The sequence below is a fragment of the Lygodium microphyllum genome, chromosome 29 (genome assembly GCF_053477565.2).
Source record: "Lygodium microphyllum isolate KBCC chromosome 29, Lygodium_microphyllum_v1.1.10, whole genome shotgun sequence".
NCBI classification, from domain to species: domain Eukaryota; kingdom Viridiplantae; phylum Streptophyta; class Polypodiopsida; order Schizaeales; family Lygodiaceae; genus Lygodium; species Lygodium microphyllum.
In genome coordinates this window covers 52,068,298-52,087,152 of record NC_141163.1, presented here as the reverse complement: position 1 = coordinate 52,087,152, position 18,855 = coordinate 52,068,298, and positions in this window count along the sequence as shown.

Sequence of the window (18,855 nt, the reverse complement as noted above, 5' to 3'; positions counted from 1 at the left end):
GATAATCTAAGTTGAATATCCAAACACTAGAGTGCATAGTCTTGTACACTTTTACAACCCTATACAAGAGCCACCTACTAGAGGGTAAACTCCTCTTTGAAAACCATGCACAACAACCATAGTTACACAACATAAAACATAGATTTTCATTTCAAGACCAAGACCATGGCTTGATATCAAAGTTTAAAGAATTTTGTGATGATGTGAGAGCCTCCCCTTTATGAAAGGGTCTCTAGAAACCAACGGATTTTCCAACTTTAGGCGTAGCGTCATCTCAACCTTCACCATAGAAACAAGTGATAAACTAAAACATAAACAATACACATGAATTTTCAAGATAGCCCCAATAAAATCTTGTGATTGTAACCTCCAATCCATGCTTATAGTCCTTCCATGTGGTTGAAGACCCCATCTCTAGTGTACTTGCCCATGCTGCTCAACAAAGGGGAAGCCTATTTCTTCCTATTTCATACTACTGGAAGTTGTGGTGCTCCCTAGTATTAGAGTGTCATTGGGTGGGCTAGAGGCATGCATCGTCCTCTCTCTTGTCTAAGCCATGATTCTCTACCTCACAGGTGGACTACTAGAGAAAACTCCTATTTGTAGGATTAGAGATTATGTCTATACAATTGAAACAAAAGGGTTCTATGGAAACAACCCGTGTAAAGATGCAGTCCAAAGTTCTTTGAAGAGGGCCAATGGGACCACTGTTCAATCAGAAAAAGGTTTAGAATTGGCCACTCTGAGAGTTTGAGGTCTGATACATGCACACTGCCTTAACAGAATTAACAAATGTACTAGTTTGTCCAGCCACCAAACAAATTGGAAAATTCACAATACTAATTGATATGTAAAGCACCAAAATTTGCAAGACTTGCCTGATGTTATTAGATAGAATTTGATGGGTGTTGTAGGGAAAGAAGACGTCAATGACAATGACATATGCTGAGGTTACTAAAGGGGCTTATTGTGGATTACAACATAAAAAGAGACTGCAATTCAATGAGGCCAATCAATCAATAGGCTGTAGTTAAGGCAAGCCACCCTCCTTCTACACCCTCTCTACCCAACTAGTGAGTTCTCCAAAACCTAACATGCCTAGATTAAGGATGTGTAGCATCCAATGAACCAACCCCCTTTAGGAGAGGGGGTGTATGGAAGCAAACTTTAATCCATATTTGTATATCTAATGTGATCGACCATAGGTTAATGATGTGGATCTTTGATCTTAGCATACTCCATGTTATATACAAGTTATTTAAAGCCGAAGGGGATGTCTTGCATGTATTTATGCCTTATTGATTGACTATCTAGTGGATGTTTGACCCACGAGGGCGATATGGCTGTTGGAGACTGTAGTGGACAGGCACAGCTAAACTAAAGATGTGTAAAAATATTTCAATTGGGAGAGGATTAATAGTGACCGATGTATCCAAAATGGGCTTTGATACCTTGAGAAGGGTCCTACAAAGTTTGGTTGATACCCATGTTTGTATGCAAGAGATACAGAGTCGGGAAGGTCGATATCTGGCCGGGGATAGCATGTTATAATGAACAGTTGCAAGTTGTGCGAAAAATTTTAGGGCCTGAAAACTTCAGAATTTGATCCAAGTGTCCTCAAAAAAGTTGTACATCATAAGCGGGGCTACATTTTTTATTTTTAAAGCTTAGTGATCCGAGTTATGGTTCAAAAGATATGAGTTGTTTTCTGTAGGGTGGTCCTATAGGACAGCTTTCTAGATAAGATAAGACTACATCTGATGGATGTAAATTATTGCATGTGACATATGCTTTGACAGAGATGTTTGAGACTAACATGACGGTACCAAGGATAGGAAAAAGGATCAAAATATGCGAGAGAAGAGGTAGATCAAAATATGGGAGGCCAAGCCCTCAGATATGGATTTCGCTTTGTATAGATACGACCCATGTCCCCCCTCTTTGTTAGTAGCCTAGCATACAACACTAATGAGGAGTCCCTCCACGAGGCCTTCCAAGCACACAGCGAGATCATCGATTGCCATGTCATCATGGACTATGAGACAAACATGTCAAAGGGCTTTGGCTTTGTCACCTTCCTTGAGGAGGCTCAAGCAAATGTCACATAGTAGAAAATGAATAATTAGTTCTTGGATGGGCGCATGATTAGGGTGGACCACATGACGCCTCATCCACGCTGCTGCCTCCCCCTCCCCCGTTGCTTGAATTGTCGCCCCGGTATCAAACTTGTCGCAGGTGCCATCGGAGGATTGGGGCTCCATCTCATCTTCAATTGCTTCGATTCCTCAGAATGCATGCATGGCATATGCTTCTCCCACACCAAGGAGTTGTTCTAGGAAGGGTTTCCAAATGGGAATAGTTTTTCAGAAGGTGCCTAGGACAACATAGCTTTTGGCCAAAAAACAAGGCCACATGCATGGTTTTTTTAAAATCCCCCAACCCCTTCTAAAATATTAAGTTGGGAATGAAGGGCCATCGTGCCTTTTATATGTGCACGGGTGTGAACACACCCTTAGCACATTTGTACTTTCATATATATATATATAAACCTAAAGAGGTACACTCGTCATTGTACCCAAGAACGTCGTGCTCACTCTTCTCTCTAATCTGCACTCTCTCTATCTTTCTCTCTGCTTTGAGAAAGAAAACCATTGTGTGTCTTGATCCTTGTGCTCTCTGTCATAACAAATTGGTATTGTCATAGAGTGAACTAGAGAGAGAGAAAGAGGAGAGAGAAGACTGCAGAAGAGAGAGAAAGACTGTAAGAAGAGAAAGAAAAGTGATGAGGAGAGAGAAAGACTAGATTTGGAGAGAGAAAGATAGGAAAGAGAGAGAAGCCATGGAAGCTGTGAGCAAGATGGGAGAGAAGGACATTAATTGTATTAATGTGTCAAAAAGATATGAAAATTTACATGTCCTCTCCTTTTATACCAATGTCAGTGTGACATGGCATAATATCAATATTATTTTACACTAAGTCCTTATTCCCATCTTCTTACAATCCATCCTGTCCCAAAAGTTTTTGTCCTAAAAAACAAACCTGAAAAACTAGAAAAGGATGGAGAGAACAGAGTACTACTATGTTTTTAGAGCTTTACAAATGGAAAAATGAATGAAGTATGACCAACTATATGGACTAAAATTGAAGAACAAGAGTAGGCCCTAGCTCTGTACATGATCTGGAATATTTCAAAAGTATATGGAACCATAAAATCTTCAACAGATAATCTCAAAATGAAGTAAATAGCTTGTTGTGTAAACACACCCTGCTGGACCAAATCTGCCATAACTTCTAGTAGTGTCCAAATGCGGCATGCCATATATCAAAACAGAGCTCTTGAAGAGTACTTTAAGCCCATGTAGATAGCTTAGTTCTGAAAATTAAGCACGATAAAAACTGTTCTAAAATAGCGTGTTGTCCTGATCCTGTCTGCATCATCACTAGCTCCATAATCAATAGGCTTCAGCCACCACCAATGTATCCCTTAAGAAAGGAAACTCATCCAATATAGAATCAGGCCTTCAAGAAGCTTCTTCAGGTGGTAAACCTCTCCATTTGATCAAACATTCCATGGTAGAACGAGATCGAAGCTTCTTCTCATGCTGACCTATAACAGCCTCTAGGATATACTGAATAAGACCTTCTTCATCAATAGGTGGCCACTCATCAACTATATCCACTGGATCACCATAAAAAGGCTTGAGTTGACTAACATGGAAGACATTGTGAATCTTTGTAGAACAGGGGAAGCTCTAATCTATATGCCAAGTCTCCAATTCGCTTAAGGATCCGGTGAGGGCCATAAAACCTGTGGGCAAGCTTATTACTAGATCCATCTTTTAATGTAGAGTACCTAGACTTAGGCACCTTTAGTAAAACCAACTCTCCTTCTTGGAACTCTAAAGGCCGCCTCTTCTCATCAACATGCATCTTCATTTGCTCTTGAGCTTTCTAACTCTTCCTTCCCATGAGGATTGATCCTTTCATTAAAGATGATTGTGGGTAAGGGCATCTTGTAACCATACAAAGCCTCAAAGGGTGAAACTCCAATACTAGCGTGGGTAGAATTTTTATAAGCAAACTCAGCCAAGTGTAACCAAGAATCCCATGAAGTTTGGACATCATAATAGAAATGGCGAAGATAAGTATCCAACCATTTATTGACTTTTTCTGTCTGTCCATCAGTTTGTGGATGATAGGCCGTAGATAGAGCCAATTTAGTGCCCATAGATATAAATACCGCATGCCAGAAGTTATTCATAAACTTTGAGTCTCTATCATGAGCAATCACCTGCGGTAATCCATGTAGTCTAAAAATCTGCTCCATAAACTGATTGGCTACTTGAGAAGCAGTAAACTGAATCTTGGTTGGAATAAAATGGGCTACCTTGGTGAGTCTCTCTACCACCATATATATACTATTCCATCCCTTCTTGGTAGTAGGCAAGCCAATAATGAAATCCATAGTAATATGAGTCCATTTACTTGTAGGAATAGGTAACGGCTGTAACAAACCTCCTGGCTTATGGGTGCTGTCCTTATTCTGCTGACAAGGCATACACTTCATGACAAAGTCCTTGACATCTTTCCACAGTCCTTTCCAATAGAAACTTTTGTTGATCCTGTCATGGCTCTTGAAAACTCCTAAATGTCCAGCTAGAGGCGAAGAATGTAGTTCCTCCATAATTTTCCGTGTAAAAGAAGAGGTAGAAGGAATAACAATCTTGCCTTTCAACCAAATAAGTCCATTTTTGAATTGATAATGTGAGTTTTCTTCCATAAGACCTTGCTGTAATTTCTGAAAAATATGGCTGAATTCTTCATCCAGAAGATAAGCCTCCTGTAATTCTTCAATCCAATCATTATGTAATTCTGTCATAGCTGAAACTTTGCAAGCCCACATATGAGAAAGAGAATCAACCACTATATTATCTTTGCCCCTTGTATAAGTGATGTCAAAATCATAATTCTGTAATGTAGCTATCGAATGACGCTGCTTAGGAGTAATATTGGACTAAGTAAGGAAATACTTAAGTACCCTGTGATCTCTGTGTACTCTGAATCGGCTCCCATACAAGTAATGGTGCCACTTCTTAATTGCATGCAAGATAGCCAACATCTCCTGGTCATAAACATTTATGGCCATTTCTTTATCTGTAAACTCACGGCTCTCAAAGGCAATCACTTCATGCTCCTATAGCAAAACATCCCCAATACCATGGCCACTAGCATCACACTCTATAAAGAGGGAAGTAAGGTTTTGTGCCATGACATTAGCTGATAAAGATGGCTCTAAACCATACATATACTTGTGGAGCTTAGCCTCATCATTGATGCTTTCTACATACATGGTTAGGTTGAGAAATTGGTTAGTGTACTCTCTTACACTTAGGCCTCTTTGTTCCAAACCATACCATCTCTGTGCCAATTTCTCTTTTTCAAGAGAGGAGACAAATACTTAAGCCATAAGTGCCTTGAAAGCTTCCCAATTCTCTACAAGTATGTTTTCTTTTTTTATATACCTCCGCCAAGTATGGAAAAATCCTTCCAAATGCAAGGAAGCAAAATGAATCTTCATGTCATCAGTTTTAGGGAATATGTCAAAGTAGGATTCCATCTTAGAGGTCCACTCCTCTAAATCAAATGGTGAAGATGACTGACCATTAAATTTAGCTAGAACAATCTTGTCCTTTAGCTCTCTTTCATGGAATGATTGCTGTCCCAAAATAGGCTGATCATGAGTACCATGTATGGAACCCCCAAATTGAGACGGAAATCTCCCAATAGGTGGCTAAGAACCACTATGCAATCTTCCTGTTGGTAGAGAACCCCTAGGAATTTGAGTATTCAACCCAAAAGCTTGAGAATTAGCTCCATTCAAACTGCCCAAATAGTCATAATGTCATTGTGAAGCCTCACCTACTTCATATTGGCTATTTGGGATGCTCCTTCTTCCAATAAACCCATGACCATGACCATTTTGGTTAGATGGCTGAAGTGGGACTAAAGGCTTGCTGTTTGAATAAGCTTTCTCTTTAGCTTCTTTAGATCCCATTTGCATTTGCATCCATTGGGAGAATTGTGCCATAATTTGAGCATTAGATTCCACCAACTTATCAATAGAAACCTTTGTTTGAGTCATTGAATCCACTAACTTCTCAATGGGAGACTTTGTTTGATCAGTTGACAAAACCATTTGCTCCATTCTTGATAATATGGCCTCATGACGTTCCCTATGTCTTTGTTCATGGATGCACAAGGTATTATTGAGTGTACTAACTTCCCCTTGTTGTTGAGGCTCTTCACGGCTCTCTTCAGGTGCATTATCCAACATGGAATCCCTGATTTGCTAAGCATAATCTTCCTGGATATTATTTTTACCCTTATGTCCTACCATAATAGTATAGTCCTGCAGTACCCCCTGTCAGAAAAATGGCTATAACTTTTGCTAGGGAACTCAGATTTCAAAACTTTTTAGCTCAAATCAAAGCCAAGAATGCCCTCTTTGAGATAAGCTATAGAATGCTATAAAAAATTTAGGACAAAAAATTCTACAACTCAATTTCCGAGTCTGAAATGTCCAGGCCTACACCCTGTTTTAACCTGTAAGTGCCATGTTTTGACCTTGTAAGGCAAGATAATAATCCCAAATGGTTACCAAACATTGTAGAAGGCTGAATAGGACCTGTGGGTACCCTGTAGTACCTGCACTTGTACTTCAATAATGAAAGGTTTACCTATAACAACCTGTAAATGACCTGTGGTGCCTTGTAAAATCCATGTTTTACCCTTGAACTTGAAGATACTTGAGCCTTTGGAAAGTCTTCAATCTTCAATTCTCCACTCATTGTACCTGTGTGAGGGATAAAACGGCATGACAAGCTCCCTAAATGGGCTCCGAATCACCGGGAGGTGGGCAAAGTTCCCCCCGGGTCGGTTGGTTGCACCCCTTTGGGATCTTTGATAGTGAGGGAGGGTCACCTCTCTTTTGTCCCACTATCTCCCTCGGCATCCACCTTTTTCCTCGGTGGGTATATCAACATGGCAGTAGCTTGCTAATTTAATCAATCAGCATGAAATGCATTTCTGAAATATTCATTCAGCCCCTTTCATGAGATGCAATTGAATGAAATCTTGAAAGTTTGGATAGGGGAAGGGTCTTACCAATGCAATTCAGTGACTCACTGATTGCTAGTACTTAACCTTTTACAATATTTTAGCTTGGGTAAAAGAATTCAACCAAAACAAGTCAAAGTTATGCATCAAACTTGGCAAAATGATATCTATGATAGAGTAATGATCAAATCAAGAATGAAATTCAATGGAATAGGCTGAGATTAATGAGGAATAACACTAATCTCTGATCTATTGATCAATTCAGAGAATTAATTGATCAATAATCTCCCATCAACAAGTAGAAAAGCATTAGTAAGTGGATTATTGAGAGATTTCAGAGATTAGTAAAAGAAATACCTCAATTAATCTTGAAGAAGATGATAGATGTCAAAATTCCACCATAAATCCATCATAAAGCTTGAAATATCCATAGAATCAGTCCATATAAGCTCCAGTATGATTAAATCCATGAAGAATCAATGCCTCGGGCTTGCTTGAACACTTGAATACCAAAGATTCAAGCCTCTTGAAAAACAATCCCAAAATAATCCTTCCATTTGAGCTCCAATGTCCTCCACAAGCTGAAATCTCCACAATGTCTTCAATCTTGAAGTCTATCCGACTTGTACATAATACTAGAGAAGCCTTGGAGGTCGGAGAAGTCCAAAATTTGAAGAAATTTGAGCTTCTAGGTCTATGGCTATGGCTGCGCTGCTGTGTTTTAGGGTTTTGAACAAAGGAGATGAAGATTAGAGTTCTCATCCAGCTAGAAGTTGCTAAAATAGAGCCTGATGAAGTACTTCAAAGTAAGTAATCAATATGTATAAGATCTAGAGCAGATCAAAAAGAGGTTGAGAGGAGGAAAATCAGCGCAATTTTCAGTGCAAATTTCGGGCTGAATGTTGCTCCATCTCTTGCATCAACTACCTGACTAGGATACTCATCTTGAAGCTCAAGTGATAAGGAATCATTGCCCCATGGTTTGGCTATGAGGGATGATCAGTAGAGAGAGAACTTGGAAGATTTCTTGGCAGCCACCATTGAAGCTTCAATCAAAAGCTTGAAAGAGAGAGAAGAGAAGCTCCCTTTTGAAAAGTAACTGGAGTTTAACCTTTAACGAAGCCTGGTTAACCTTCCTTTACCCTAGTTACCTCCAGTTTTGCATGAAATTTGATGATGACCTGCCACTTAAGCCATCCTCTGCCATATCTGACCTTGGATATCTCTAGATGTAGTCTCTTACTAATTGTAGATGATCTGCAGCACTCCACTAGTCACTGTCTTGTACAATACTTGTCTAAAATTGATTTTGATGGAGGAAAATAGGACTAAAAATAGAAGAAAAAGAATGGATCAAAGACCAATTCTCTAATACCACTTGTCAGAGAGTGAACTAGAGAGAGAGAAAGAGGAGAGAGAAGACTGTAGAAGAGAGAGAAAGACTACAGGAAGAGAAAGAAGAAGAGTGACGAGGAGAGAGAAACACTAGATTTGGAGAGAGAAAGATAGGAAAGAGAGAGAAGCCATGGAAGCTATGAGCAAGATGGGAGAGAAGGACAATAATTGTATTAATGTGTCAAAAAGATATGAAAAATCGCATGTCCTCTCCTTTTATACCAATGTTAGTGTGACATGGCATAATATCAATATTATTTTACACTAAGTCCTTATTCCCAGCTTCTTACATGTATCAGAGCTGGCAAGGAGTGCATGCTTGTCGAGAAAGATTAGGAGAGGCAATCAGACTATCGGGCGGAGTTATAGGTGTCGTAGACGAGCATCAGTCTCACAGGTGGGTAGCAGTTGGCAGAGGGCTGTAGACATCACTTGAGCAGGCGGCAGCTATGCATGATGGGGTAGTTGTCGTGACAGGCAGGACGTGATGACCAGTCATTGTAGGCGACCCCCAGTGTCTAGAGGGAGCGACGAAGCAATCAGATGGAGACCATGTGACTGACAACACGCGACTGACAGGTCGCACGGCTGGCACTTGATGGGCTGGTGACGGGCAGACAACTAAGTGACAACTTGTAGGCACTGACGAGTGGGTCAACGAACCCCAAGTCAGATGGTTTTTTTTTCAAAAAAAAAAAATCCCCCTTTCCTTTGCGGCCGTTCGTGCGTGTAAGCACAGTTCAAGTTTTTTAGGTAGATTTGTGCCAAAAATTTGGGGATTTTTCTAGATTTGATGCGAGCAAGACACAACAGTGATATTTGTCTCAGAAGTTGCAAGAATTTGTGACATTTTTCCTTCGACATTTAGGGATTTTCTTGTACATGCAAGAACTGGGCTGAAATTTACCCAATTTCTTGGCATTGATGCACATTGGACCTTGTGCAATTTGGGGCTTTTGCTATTTGGGCAAAATTTATGTGCCACTTGGTCATTTTATGTACATGCGAGATTAATTCCTTGCAATTTGGACATCTAGCACTTGGAAAAATTTGGGCGTTTTGCTGATATTGCTCTATTTTGGAAAAATTGGTCTATTCTATGCATGCCAAAAACAGTGTAGATGCATGATTGATGATTTGAGCACAAAATTTTTGGAAATTTTGACCGTGTGTGTCAAATTTTGTGCTCTTGGGTACATGTACAACAGAAATTGCAACTGAAATTTGGGACTTTTCATGTAATGTGATGTATTTGTCCTTGGAACAGCTGTAATGAGTTGTGGAGTGTTGTAGCACAAGGTTTAGTGCTTCTGAAAATTGATTTGCAGATCTAAAACTTTTGCTTTTACGTGGTCATTTATTGCTAGTTGGTACTTTTTTGTACCTTTGTCACTTGTGTGACTGTTTGGGCCTACATTTGCTGAATTTTTGGTCAGATTTGGGCTAAAAATCATGGTTGGTAGCAATGATAGCAGTCATCTCATTCACATTAAGAAGCTTGAAGGAGCACATAACTTTGCAGTCCGACAAAAGCAGTGCTATAATATCCTGATGCAGAAGAAGCAGACAAAGCCAATTAAGACCAAAGGGGCAAAGCCCGCAAATATGAAATAGGAAGATTGGGATGAGTTAAATGAGCTTGCATGCTCAACCATCAAGCTATCAATTTCTGATGCCTTGCTGCTTGACATTGAAGGTTTGGATTTTGCCTATGCTATTTGGTCTCGACTGGAAGAATTGTATGCACAGAAGAGTGCCACAAGTAAATTTTATTGGCTGAAAAAGCTTATGGATTTGCGCATGAAAGAGGGTACATCAATGTCTACTCACTCGAGTGAGTTTGCCTCCATTTTCAGCCAATTGTTCACCTTGAAGTTCATGATTGACGAAGAATTTAAGCCTACGTTCTTGCTTTGCACCCTGCCAGAGAGTTGGGATACATTTAGGACTGCTATGAGCAATTCTAATGCGATCCTTCTATATGCTGATGTAGAGAGTGCTCTACTCATGGAAGAAATGAATCGGTAGAAAAATGCATCCAGTAAGTCTTCCAATGCTTTTCATACTAGGGGAAGATCACAGCAAAAAGGCAAATCTAATAGCAAGGGATGCAATAAATCATGTGGTAAGGATGTTGAATGCCATCATTGTGGCAAGAAGGGTCACTTTAAATGTGAATGCTATAAATGGAAGAAAGAGAAAGAAAAGGGCAAGAAGATAGATGATAGCAAGGAAGAGAAGAAGAAAGAGAGTCAGCCTAAGAAGAACAGTGTCAAAATTGAAGAGGTGAATGTAGTCACTCATGACAGTGATAGTGGGAATGATGTACTCCTTGTATCTTCACACTTTAGTACACATGCTCTACTTGCAGATACAGATGATGATATGCATACTTGCATTCTAGATTCAAGGGCTTCCTTTCATGTCACCCCTCATTGTGTGTCATTTTCTGACTATACAAGGGGTTGACATGGTGTTGTCAATCTTGGGGACAACTATGCATATGACATTCTAGGTATTGGTAGTGTGCAGTTGCAGTTTCAGCATGGTTTTGTCTTCACACTTCAGCATGTACGACATGTACCTCAGCTCAAGAAGAGCTTGATTAGCACAGGGCAGCTAGATGATGATGGATTTCATACCACCTTTGGTGATGGGAAATGGAAGATCTGTAAGGGATCTAGAGTGATTGCAAGAGGTTGTAAAAGTGATACCTTCTATCCTCTCCATGTATTCAGTGTGCGTGATCATGTTGTTGCAGTGACCAAGAAGCCAAGTGTTTCTTTGTGGCATGGCCGGTTGGAACACATGAGTAAAACTGGAATGAAAGTGCTTTCTTGTTTGAGTTACTTGCCTTGTCTTCATTATGGTGATTTTGAGCATTGTGATTATTGTGTTTATGGTAAACATGCACAAGCGTCTCATAAGAAGTCTCTTTCGTTGAAATCTTCTCCTCTAGAGTTAGTACATTCCAATGTATGTCAGATGCCAGGGTTATCTTTAGGGGGAAATAAATACTTTGTCACCTTTGTCAATGATGCTACACGGAAGGTATGGGTTTATCCTATTTGTAGCAAGTACGAAGTGCTTGACAAGTTTAAAAAATTCGTAGCATTGGTTGAAAATCAGACTGATAAGATACTTAAGTGTCTTCACTTTGACGATGGTGGGGAATATGTATCCAAGGCCTTTCAAGCATTTTGTGATGGCAAAGGGATAAAGAGGGAGCTCACTGCCCCTCATAATCCATCCCAAAATGGAGTTACGGAGCATATGAATCAGACCATACATGATAAGGTCCATATGATGATGTCTCATGCTGCATTACCCCATGGTTTTTGGGCAAAGGCTATTATGACAGTTGTTCACTTGATTAATTGGTCATCGAATAGGTCTTTGGGGGAGGGAATCCCTCAGGAAGCATGGTTGTGCAAGCTTCCTTCATATGCTCACTTAAAAGTGTTTGGCTGCAAGGCTTTTGTGCACATTCGTAAAGAAGAACGTAGCAAGCTTGAGCCAAAGTCTTGTAAATGCATTTTCCTAAGATATGGTGATGATGGTGAAATGGGGTATAGATTATGGGATCCCGAGAAAAGGAAAGTAGTACGCAGTAATGTTGTTATCTTCCGAGAAGTTCGCATGCATAAATAGCCCGAAAAGGCTGACGAGGTCCATAAGGTTGTATTCCGGGAAGAAATACATTTTGGACAGCAAGGAATGCCCATTGTACATCAGCAAATACCTGCTATAAATGAACCTACAAATGTAGAAAATAATGCTGGAATGTCAGAGAGAGAACTAGGGAGAGAAAAAGAGGAGAGAGAAAGACTGCAGGAAGAGAGAGAAATAGAGTGACGAGGAGAGAGAAAGACTAGAATTGGAGAGAGAAAGACAGGAAAGATGAAGAAGCCATAGAAGCTTGGAGCAAGAAGGGAGAGAAAGTTTGTAAATGTATTGATATGTCAAAAGATGTGAAAAATTACAACTTCTCTCCTTATATACCAGTGTCAATGTGACATGGCATATTATTAGCATTCTAAGTATTCCCAGCTTCTTACAATCCATCCCTTCCCAAAAGTTTTTGTCCTCAAAAAACAAACCTAGAAAGAACTAAAGAAGAGATGGATAGAACAGAGTACTACTCTGTTTTACAGCTTTACAAATGGGGAATGAGTGAAGAATTATCATTACAAGGGCTGAATTTGAAGAACGGAAAGAGGACCCTGCTATATACATGATTTGAAGAACTTTAGAAGCCATTGGAGCCATAGAATCTTCAACAAATAGTTCCAGAAGAAAGTAGACAGCTTGCTGAAATAACAGCCCTGCTGGACCAAATCTGCCATAACTTTTGATAGAAGTGTCCACATGAGATCTACCACATATCAAAACGAAGCTCTTGAAGAGTACTTTAAGCTCATGTAGATAGCTCAATTCTGAAAATGAAGTAGGACAAAAACTGTTCTAAAACAGCGTGCTGTCCTAAACCAGTCTGCACCAATACTAGCTCCATAAGCAATAGGCTTCAGCCACCAATGTATCCTTCAAGTATGGATACTCATCCAATATTGAATCAGGTCTCCAAGAAGCCTCTTCAGAGGGTAAACCTCTCCCTTTAATCAAATATTCCACAATAGAACGTGATCGAAGCTTCTTTTCACGCTGACCTATAACAGCCTCTGGGATGTACTGAACGATACCATCTTCATCAATAGGTGGCAGCTCATCAACTAAATCCATTGGATCACCATAATAGGGCTTGAGCTGACTAACATGGAAGACGTTATGAATCTTTGTAGAAGAGGGAAGCTCTAGTCTGTATGCCAAATCTCCAATCCGCTTAAGAATCCTGTAAGGGCCATAGAATCTGTGGGCAAGCTTATTACTGGATCCATCTTTCAATGTAGAATACTTGGATTTGGGCACCTTCAACAAAACCAGCTCTCTTTCTTGGAACTCTAAAGGCCTCCTCTTCTCATCAGCATACATCTTCATCTGATCTTGAGCCTTCCTTAGATTCACCTTGCATTGCTGAAGAAGGGTCTGCATTCTTTCCAACTCTTCCTTCCCATGAGGGTTGATCTTTTCATTAAAAATAACTGTGGGTAAGGGCACCTTGTAACCATACAAAGCCTCAAAGGGTGAAACTCCTATGCTCGCATGAGTGGAATTATTATAAGCAAACTCAGCCAGGTGTAACCAAGAATCCCATGAGGTTTGGACATCATAGCAAAAATGGCGAAGATAAGTCTCCAACCATTTATTAACTCTCTCTGTCTGTCCATCAGTTTGGGGATGATAAGCCATAGATGGAGCCAACTTAGTACCCATAGATATAAATACCGCTTGCCAAAAGTTACTCATAAACTTTGAGTCCCTATCATGGACAATCACCTGCGGTAATCCATGTAATCTGAAAATATGCTCCATAAACTGGTTGGCCACCTGAGAAGCAGTAAACTAAATTTTTGTTGGGATAAAATGAGCTGCTTTGGTGAGTCTGTCAACCACCACATAAATACTATTCCACCCCTTCTTGGTAGTAGGTAAGCCAGTGATAAAGTCCATAGTAATATGAGTCCATTTACCCGTAGGAATAGGCAATGGCTGCAACAAACCTCCTGGCTTATGGGTGCTATCCTTATTTTGCTGACAAGGCATACACTTCATAACGAAGTCCTTGACATCTTTCCACAGTCCTTTCCAATAAAAGCTCTTGCTGATCCTGTCATAAGTCTTAAAAACTCCCAAGTGTCCAGCTAAAGGCGAAGAATGCAACTCCTCCATAATTTTTCGCTTGAAATAAGAAGCAGAGGGAATAACAATCTTGCCCTTCCACCAAATAAGACCATTTTTAAGCTAGTAATGTGAGTTTTCTTCCATAAGACCTTGCTGTAATTTCTGAAAGATTTGGCTGAATTCCTCATCTAAAAGATATGCCTCTTGTAGCTCTTCAATCCAATCACTATGTAATTCTGTCATGGTTGATACTTTGCAGGCCCACATACGAGAGAGAGAATCAGCCACTATGTTATCTTTGCCCCTTGTATGAGTGATGTCAAAGTCATAATTTTGTAATGTTGCTACCCATCGTCATTGTTTTGGAGTAAGATTTGACTGAGTAAGGAAATACTTGAGTACCCGATGATCACTATGTACTCTGAATCGGCTGCCATATAAGTAATGGTGCCATTTCTTGATTGCATGCAGAATAGCCAACATTTCCTGATCATAAACATTCATGGCCATCTCCTTATCAGTAAGCTTACGGCTTTCAAATGCAATTACTCCATGCTCCTGAAGCAAAACAGCCCCAATGCCACGGCCACTAGCATCACACTGTATAGTAAACGCTTTAGAGAAATCCGGGCATATAAGAATAGGAGCAGAGGTAAGTAATTCCTTTAACTGGTTGAAGCTGCTATCTGCAAGAGCATCCCAAAAGAAAGCCTCTTTCTTCAACCTGTCAGTTAAAGGGGCTGCAATTGCCGCATAATGCTTTATAAATCTGCGATAGAATGAAGATAGACCAAGAAATCCTCTAAGAGAGGTAGTAATAGTAGGCGTTGGCCAATCTTTTATGCATTGCACCTTCTTGGGATCAGCCTATATTCCTTTTTCACTGACTATATGTCCCAAGTATTCCACTTCAGTCTGCATGAAAGAGCACTTCTTCTCCTTAGCAAAAAGTCTATGATGTCTCAACACATCAAAAACCTTCCTCATATGCGACAAATGATCCTGAAAAGTCTTGCTGTAGATCAAAATGTCGTCGAAGAACACTAAGACAAACTGAAAGAGGAAAGGTTGTAGAATCTTATTCATCAGGCTTTGAAAGGTAGCTGGAGCGTTTGTAAGGCCGAATGGCATCACCAAGAAATGGTAGAGCCCACGATCAGTCCTAAAAGCAGTCTTGACCTCATCACCCTCTCTCATGCGAATCTGATGATACCCTGATCTCAAATCAATCTTCGTGAAGAATCGAACCCCCTTAAGCTCATCAAGCAAATCATCTATCCTGGGTATAGGTTACCTATTCTTCACTGTTATCTTATTGAGATCCCTGTAGTCAATGCACATTCTAAAAGATCCATCTTTCTTTTTGACTAACAGGACTGGGGATGCATACGGTGAAGAACTGGGTTCAATAAATCCCATTTCAAGAAGCTCTTTGATTTGCTTGGCTACTTCCTCTCGTTCACATTTTGATAATCTGTAAGGTGGCTTATTGATTGTCTTTGAGTTGGGTTCCAAATCAATGGGGTGATCCACCGCTCTCTTAGGAGGCAATGAAGTAGGTACTTCAAATAAATCTCTATACTCCTCAAGAAGAGCTGTCAAGGCTGGATGGTTTGCTGAATTATGGGACTGATCCTGTGTTTCTTTGTTCAAATGCAATACAAATATCTGTGAGCGCTTCTTGTACTCTTTCTTGAGTTGTTGAATGGTGATAAGCTGAAAATCAGATCTACTAGGGATTCCCTGTAAACGGATGAGCTGTCCATTGGAGAAAAACTCCATATATAACTGTGAGAAATCCATAGTAATCCTGCCTAAGGTCATCAACCAATCACAACCAAGTACAATATCTATAGGCCCCATTTCCAAAGTGATCAGGTTTACTTTGACTTCAAAACTTTCAGCCATCTGCAAAGAAACCTGTGGGCAAATCTATGTGCTGATTTCCTCTTCACCATTAGCCACTTGTACTCTAATGGGCTGCTGTAAGTCGGTGGGAACACAATTCAACTTGTACATAATGGATTTATTGACAAAACTGTGGGTACTGCCACTATCTATCAGGATGAACACTGGCTTTCCACATATGCTTCCCTTCATACGAAGTGTATTAGGGTTCTTAGATCCCGTCCAAGCATCCATAGAGATAGAACAATTAGTGGCAGCAGGCAACTCATTACAAAATCCACCAGGATCAAATGGGATATCACCGCCTGGATCAAAAGGAAAAGAGTCAGATGGATCATAGAAGTACTCCTGTCCACCATCATCCTCGAAATCTTCATTTTCAGCATTGATTGTGACTGCATTAACTTCATCTATGTCATTTTCAAGGTCCTCAAGAATTAGCATACTCTGAATTTTTGGCTTGGCATTTTTGTATACACACTTTGAAGCATGGTCAGGAGTATACTTTTCTCCACACTTGAAGCATAAGCCTTTGTCCTTTCTTTCCTTGTAAAGATCCATGGGAATATTTCTGGAATTTGTATTGGCTGAAGTAGACTTAGGCTTATTGTCACCTTGCTTAAATTCAACCTTTGGACTGTTTGCTGTCCTGAAATTGCTTTGAAGCCTAGAAGCATTAAATGGAGGATAAGTTGGTATCCGTAAGCTCCCACTAGGCATATGATTGCTACCATAATTGTTACCAACTTGCCCTTGCTTTAAAACAGTCCTTGGCTGTCCATAACTTGGCTGAAATGAAGACTCTTTCCTATACTTCCTTCCAAAGTGCTCTGCAAGCTCAATAGCCTTGAAAAGTGAAGTAGGATTCTGCGCCATAACATCAGCTGACAAGGATGGTTCTAAACCATACATGAACTTGTGTAACTTGGCCTCATCACTAATGTTTTCCACATACATGGTCAAGTTGAGGAATTGGTTTGTATATTCTCTTACACTTAGGCTCCTTTGTTCCAAGCCATACCATCTTCGTTCTAACTTCTCTTTTTCAAGAGGTGAAACAAAGACTTCAGCCATAAGTGCCTTGAAAGCTTCCCAATTCTCAATAAGTACATTCTCTTTCTTGATATACCTCCAAGTGTGAGCAAATCCTTCTAAGTGGAGGGAGGCAAAATGTATCTTCATATCATCAGTTTTAGGAAATATGTCGAAATAAGACTCCATCTTAGAGGTCCATTCCTCTAATTCTGATGGTGAAGATGACTGGCCATTGAATTTGGATAAAACAATTTTGTCCTTGAATTCTCTATCATGGAATGGTTGCTATCCCAAAACTGGCTGATCGGGATTTCTAAGTACAGAACCCCCAAAATGAGACTGAAATCTTCCAACAGGTGGCTGAGAATTACCACGTAATCTTCTTGTTGGTAAAGCACCCCTAGAATTCTGAGTATGCAGTCCAAAAGTTTGAGTATTGGCTCCATTCAAACTGCCCAAATAGTCATCATGCCTTTGTGAAGCTTCCCCCACTTCATATTGACTATTTGGTATGCCTCTTCTTCCTATGATCCCATCTCCATAACCATTTTGGTTGGATGGCTGAAGTGGGACTGAGGGGTCACTGTTTGAACAAGCCTTCTCATTTGCTTCTTTTGATCCCTTTTGTGACTGCATGAGTTGAGAAAATTGTGACATAAGTTGAGCATTAGATTCTACCAACTTATCAATGGAAGCATTGGTTCGGTTAGTTGATTCCATCATCTTTTCCACAGTAGACTTCGTTTGATCAAATGATAAAATCATATGCTCCATTGCTGACAAAATAGTCTCATGACGTTCCTTATGTCTTAGTTCATGGGCACACAAAGCGTCATTGAGTATACTAATCTCTCCTTGTTGAGGCTCTTCAGGGTTCTCTTGAAGTGTGCTTTCCATCATGGAATCCCTGATTTGCTGTGCATAGTCCTCCTGGACCTTATTTTTGCCTTTATGTCCTGCCATACTAGTGCAGTCCTGCAGTACCCCCTGTCAGTAAAACGGCTATAACTTTGGCTAGAAAACTCCGATTGCAAAACTTTTTTGTGCGAATCGAAGCTTACAATGCCCTCTTCGAGATGAGCTATAGCACGCTATAACAGGTTTAGGACAGAAAATTTTGTAACTGAATTTCAGAGTCTGAACTGTCCAGTCCTGCACCCTGTTTAGACCTGTAAGTGCCCTGTTTTGACCCTATAATGCAAGAAAGTAACCTCAAATGGCTACCAAACCCTGCAAAGGGGTATATAGGACATGTGGGTACCCTGTAGTACCTGCACCTGTGCTTCAGTATCAAAGGGTGTACCTGTATCCACCTGTAAATACCCTGTGGGTAACCTGAAAATGCCCTGTTTTACCCTGTTTTAATCCAGTAGGTACTTGAGTCCTTGGAAAGTCTTCAATCTTCAATTCTCCACTCGCTGTACCTGTGTGAGAGATAAAACGGCAGGACGGGCTCCCTACACGGGCTCCAAATCACCGGGAGGTGGGCAAAGTCCCCCCCTGGGTCGGTTGGTTGCACCCCTTCGGGATCTTCGATAGTGAGGGAGGGTCACCTCTCTTTTGTCCCACTATCTCCCCCGGCATCCACCTTTTTCCTCAGTGGGAATATCAACATGGCAGAGGCTAGTGTGCTAAGCAATCAGCATGATATGCAATTGAAA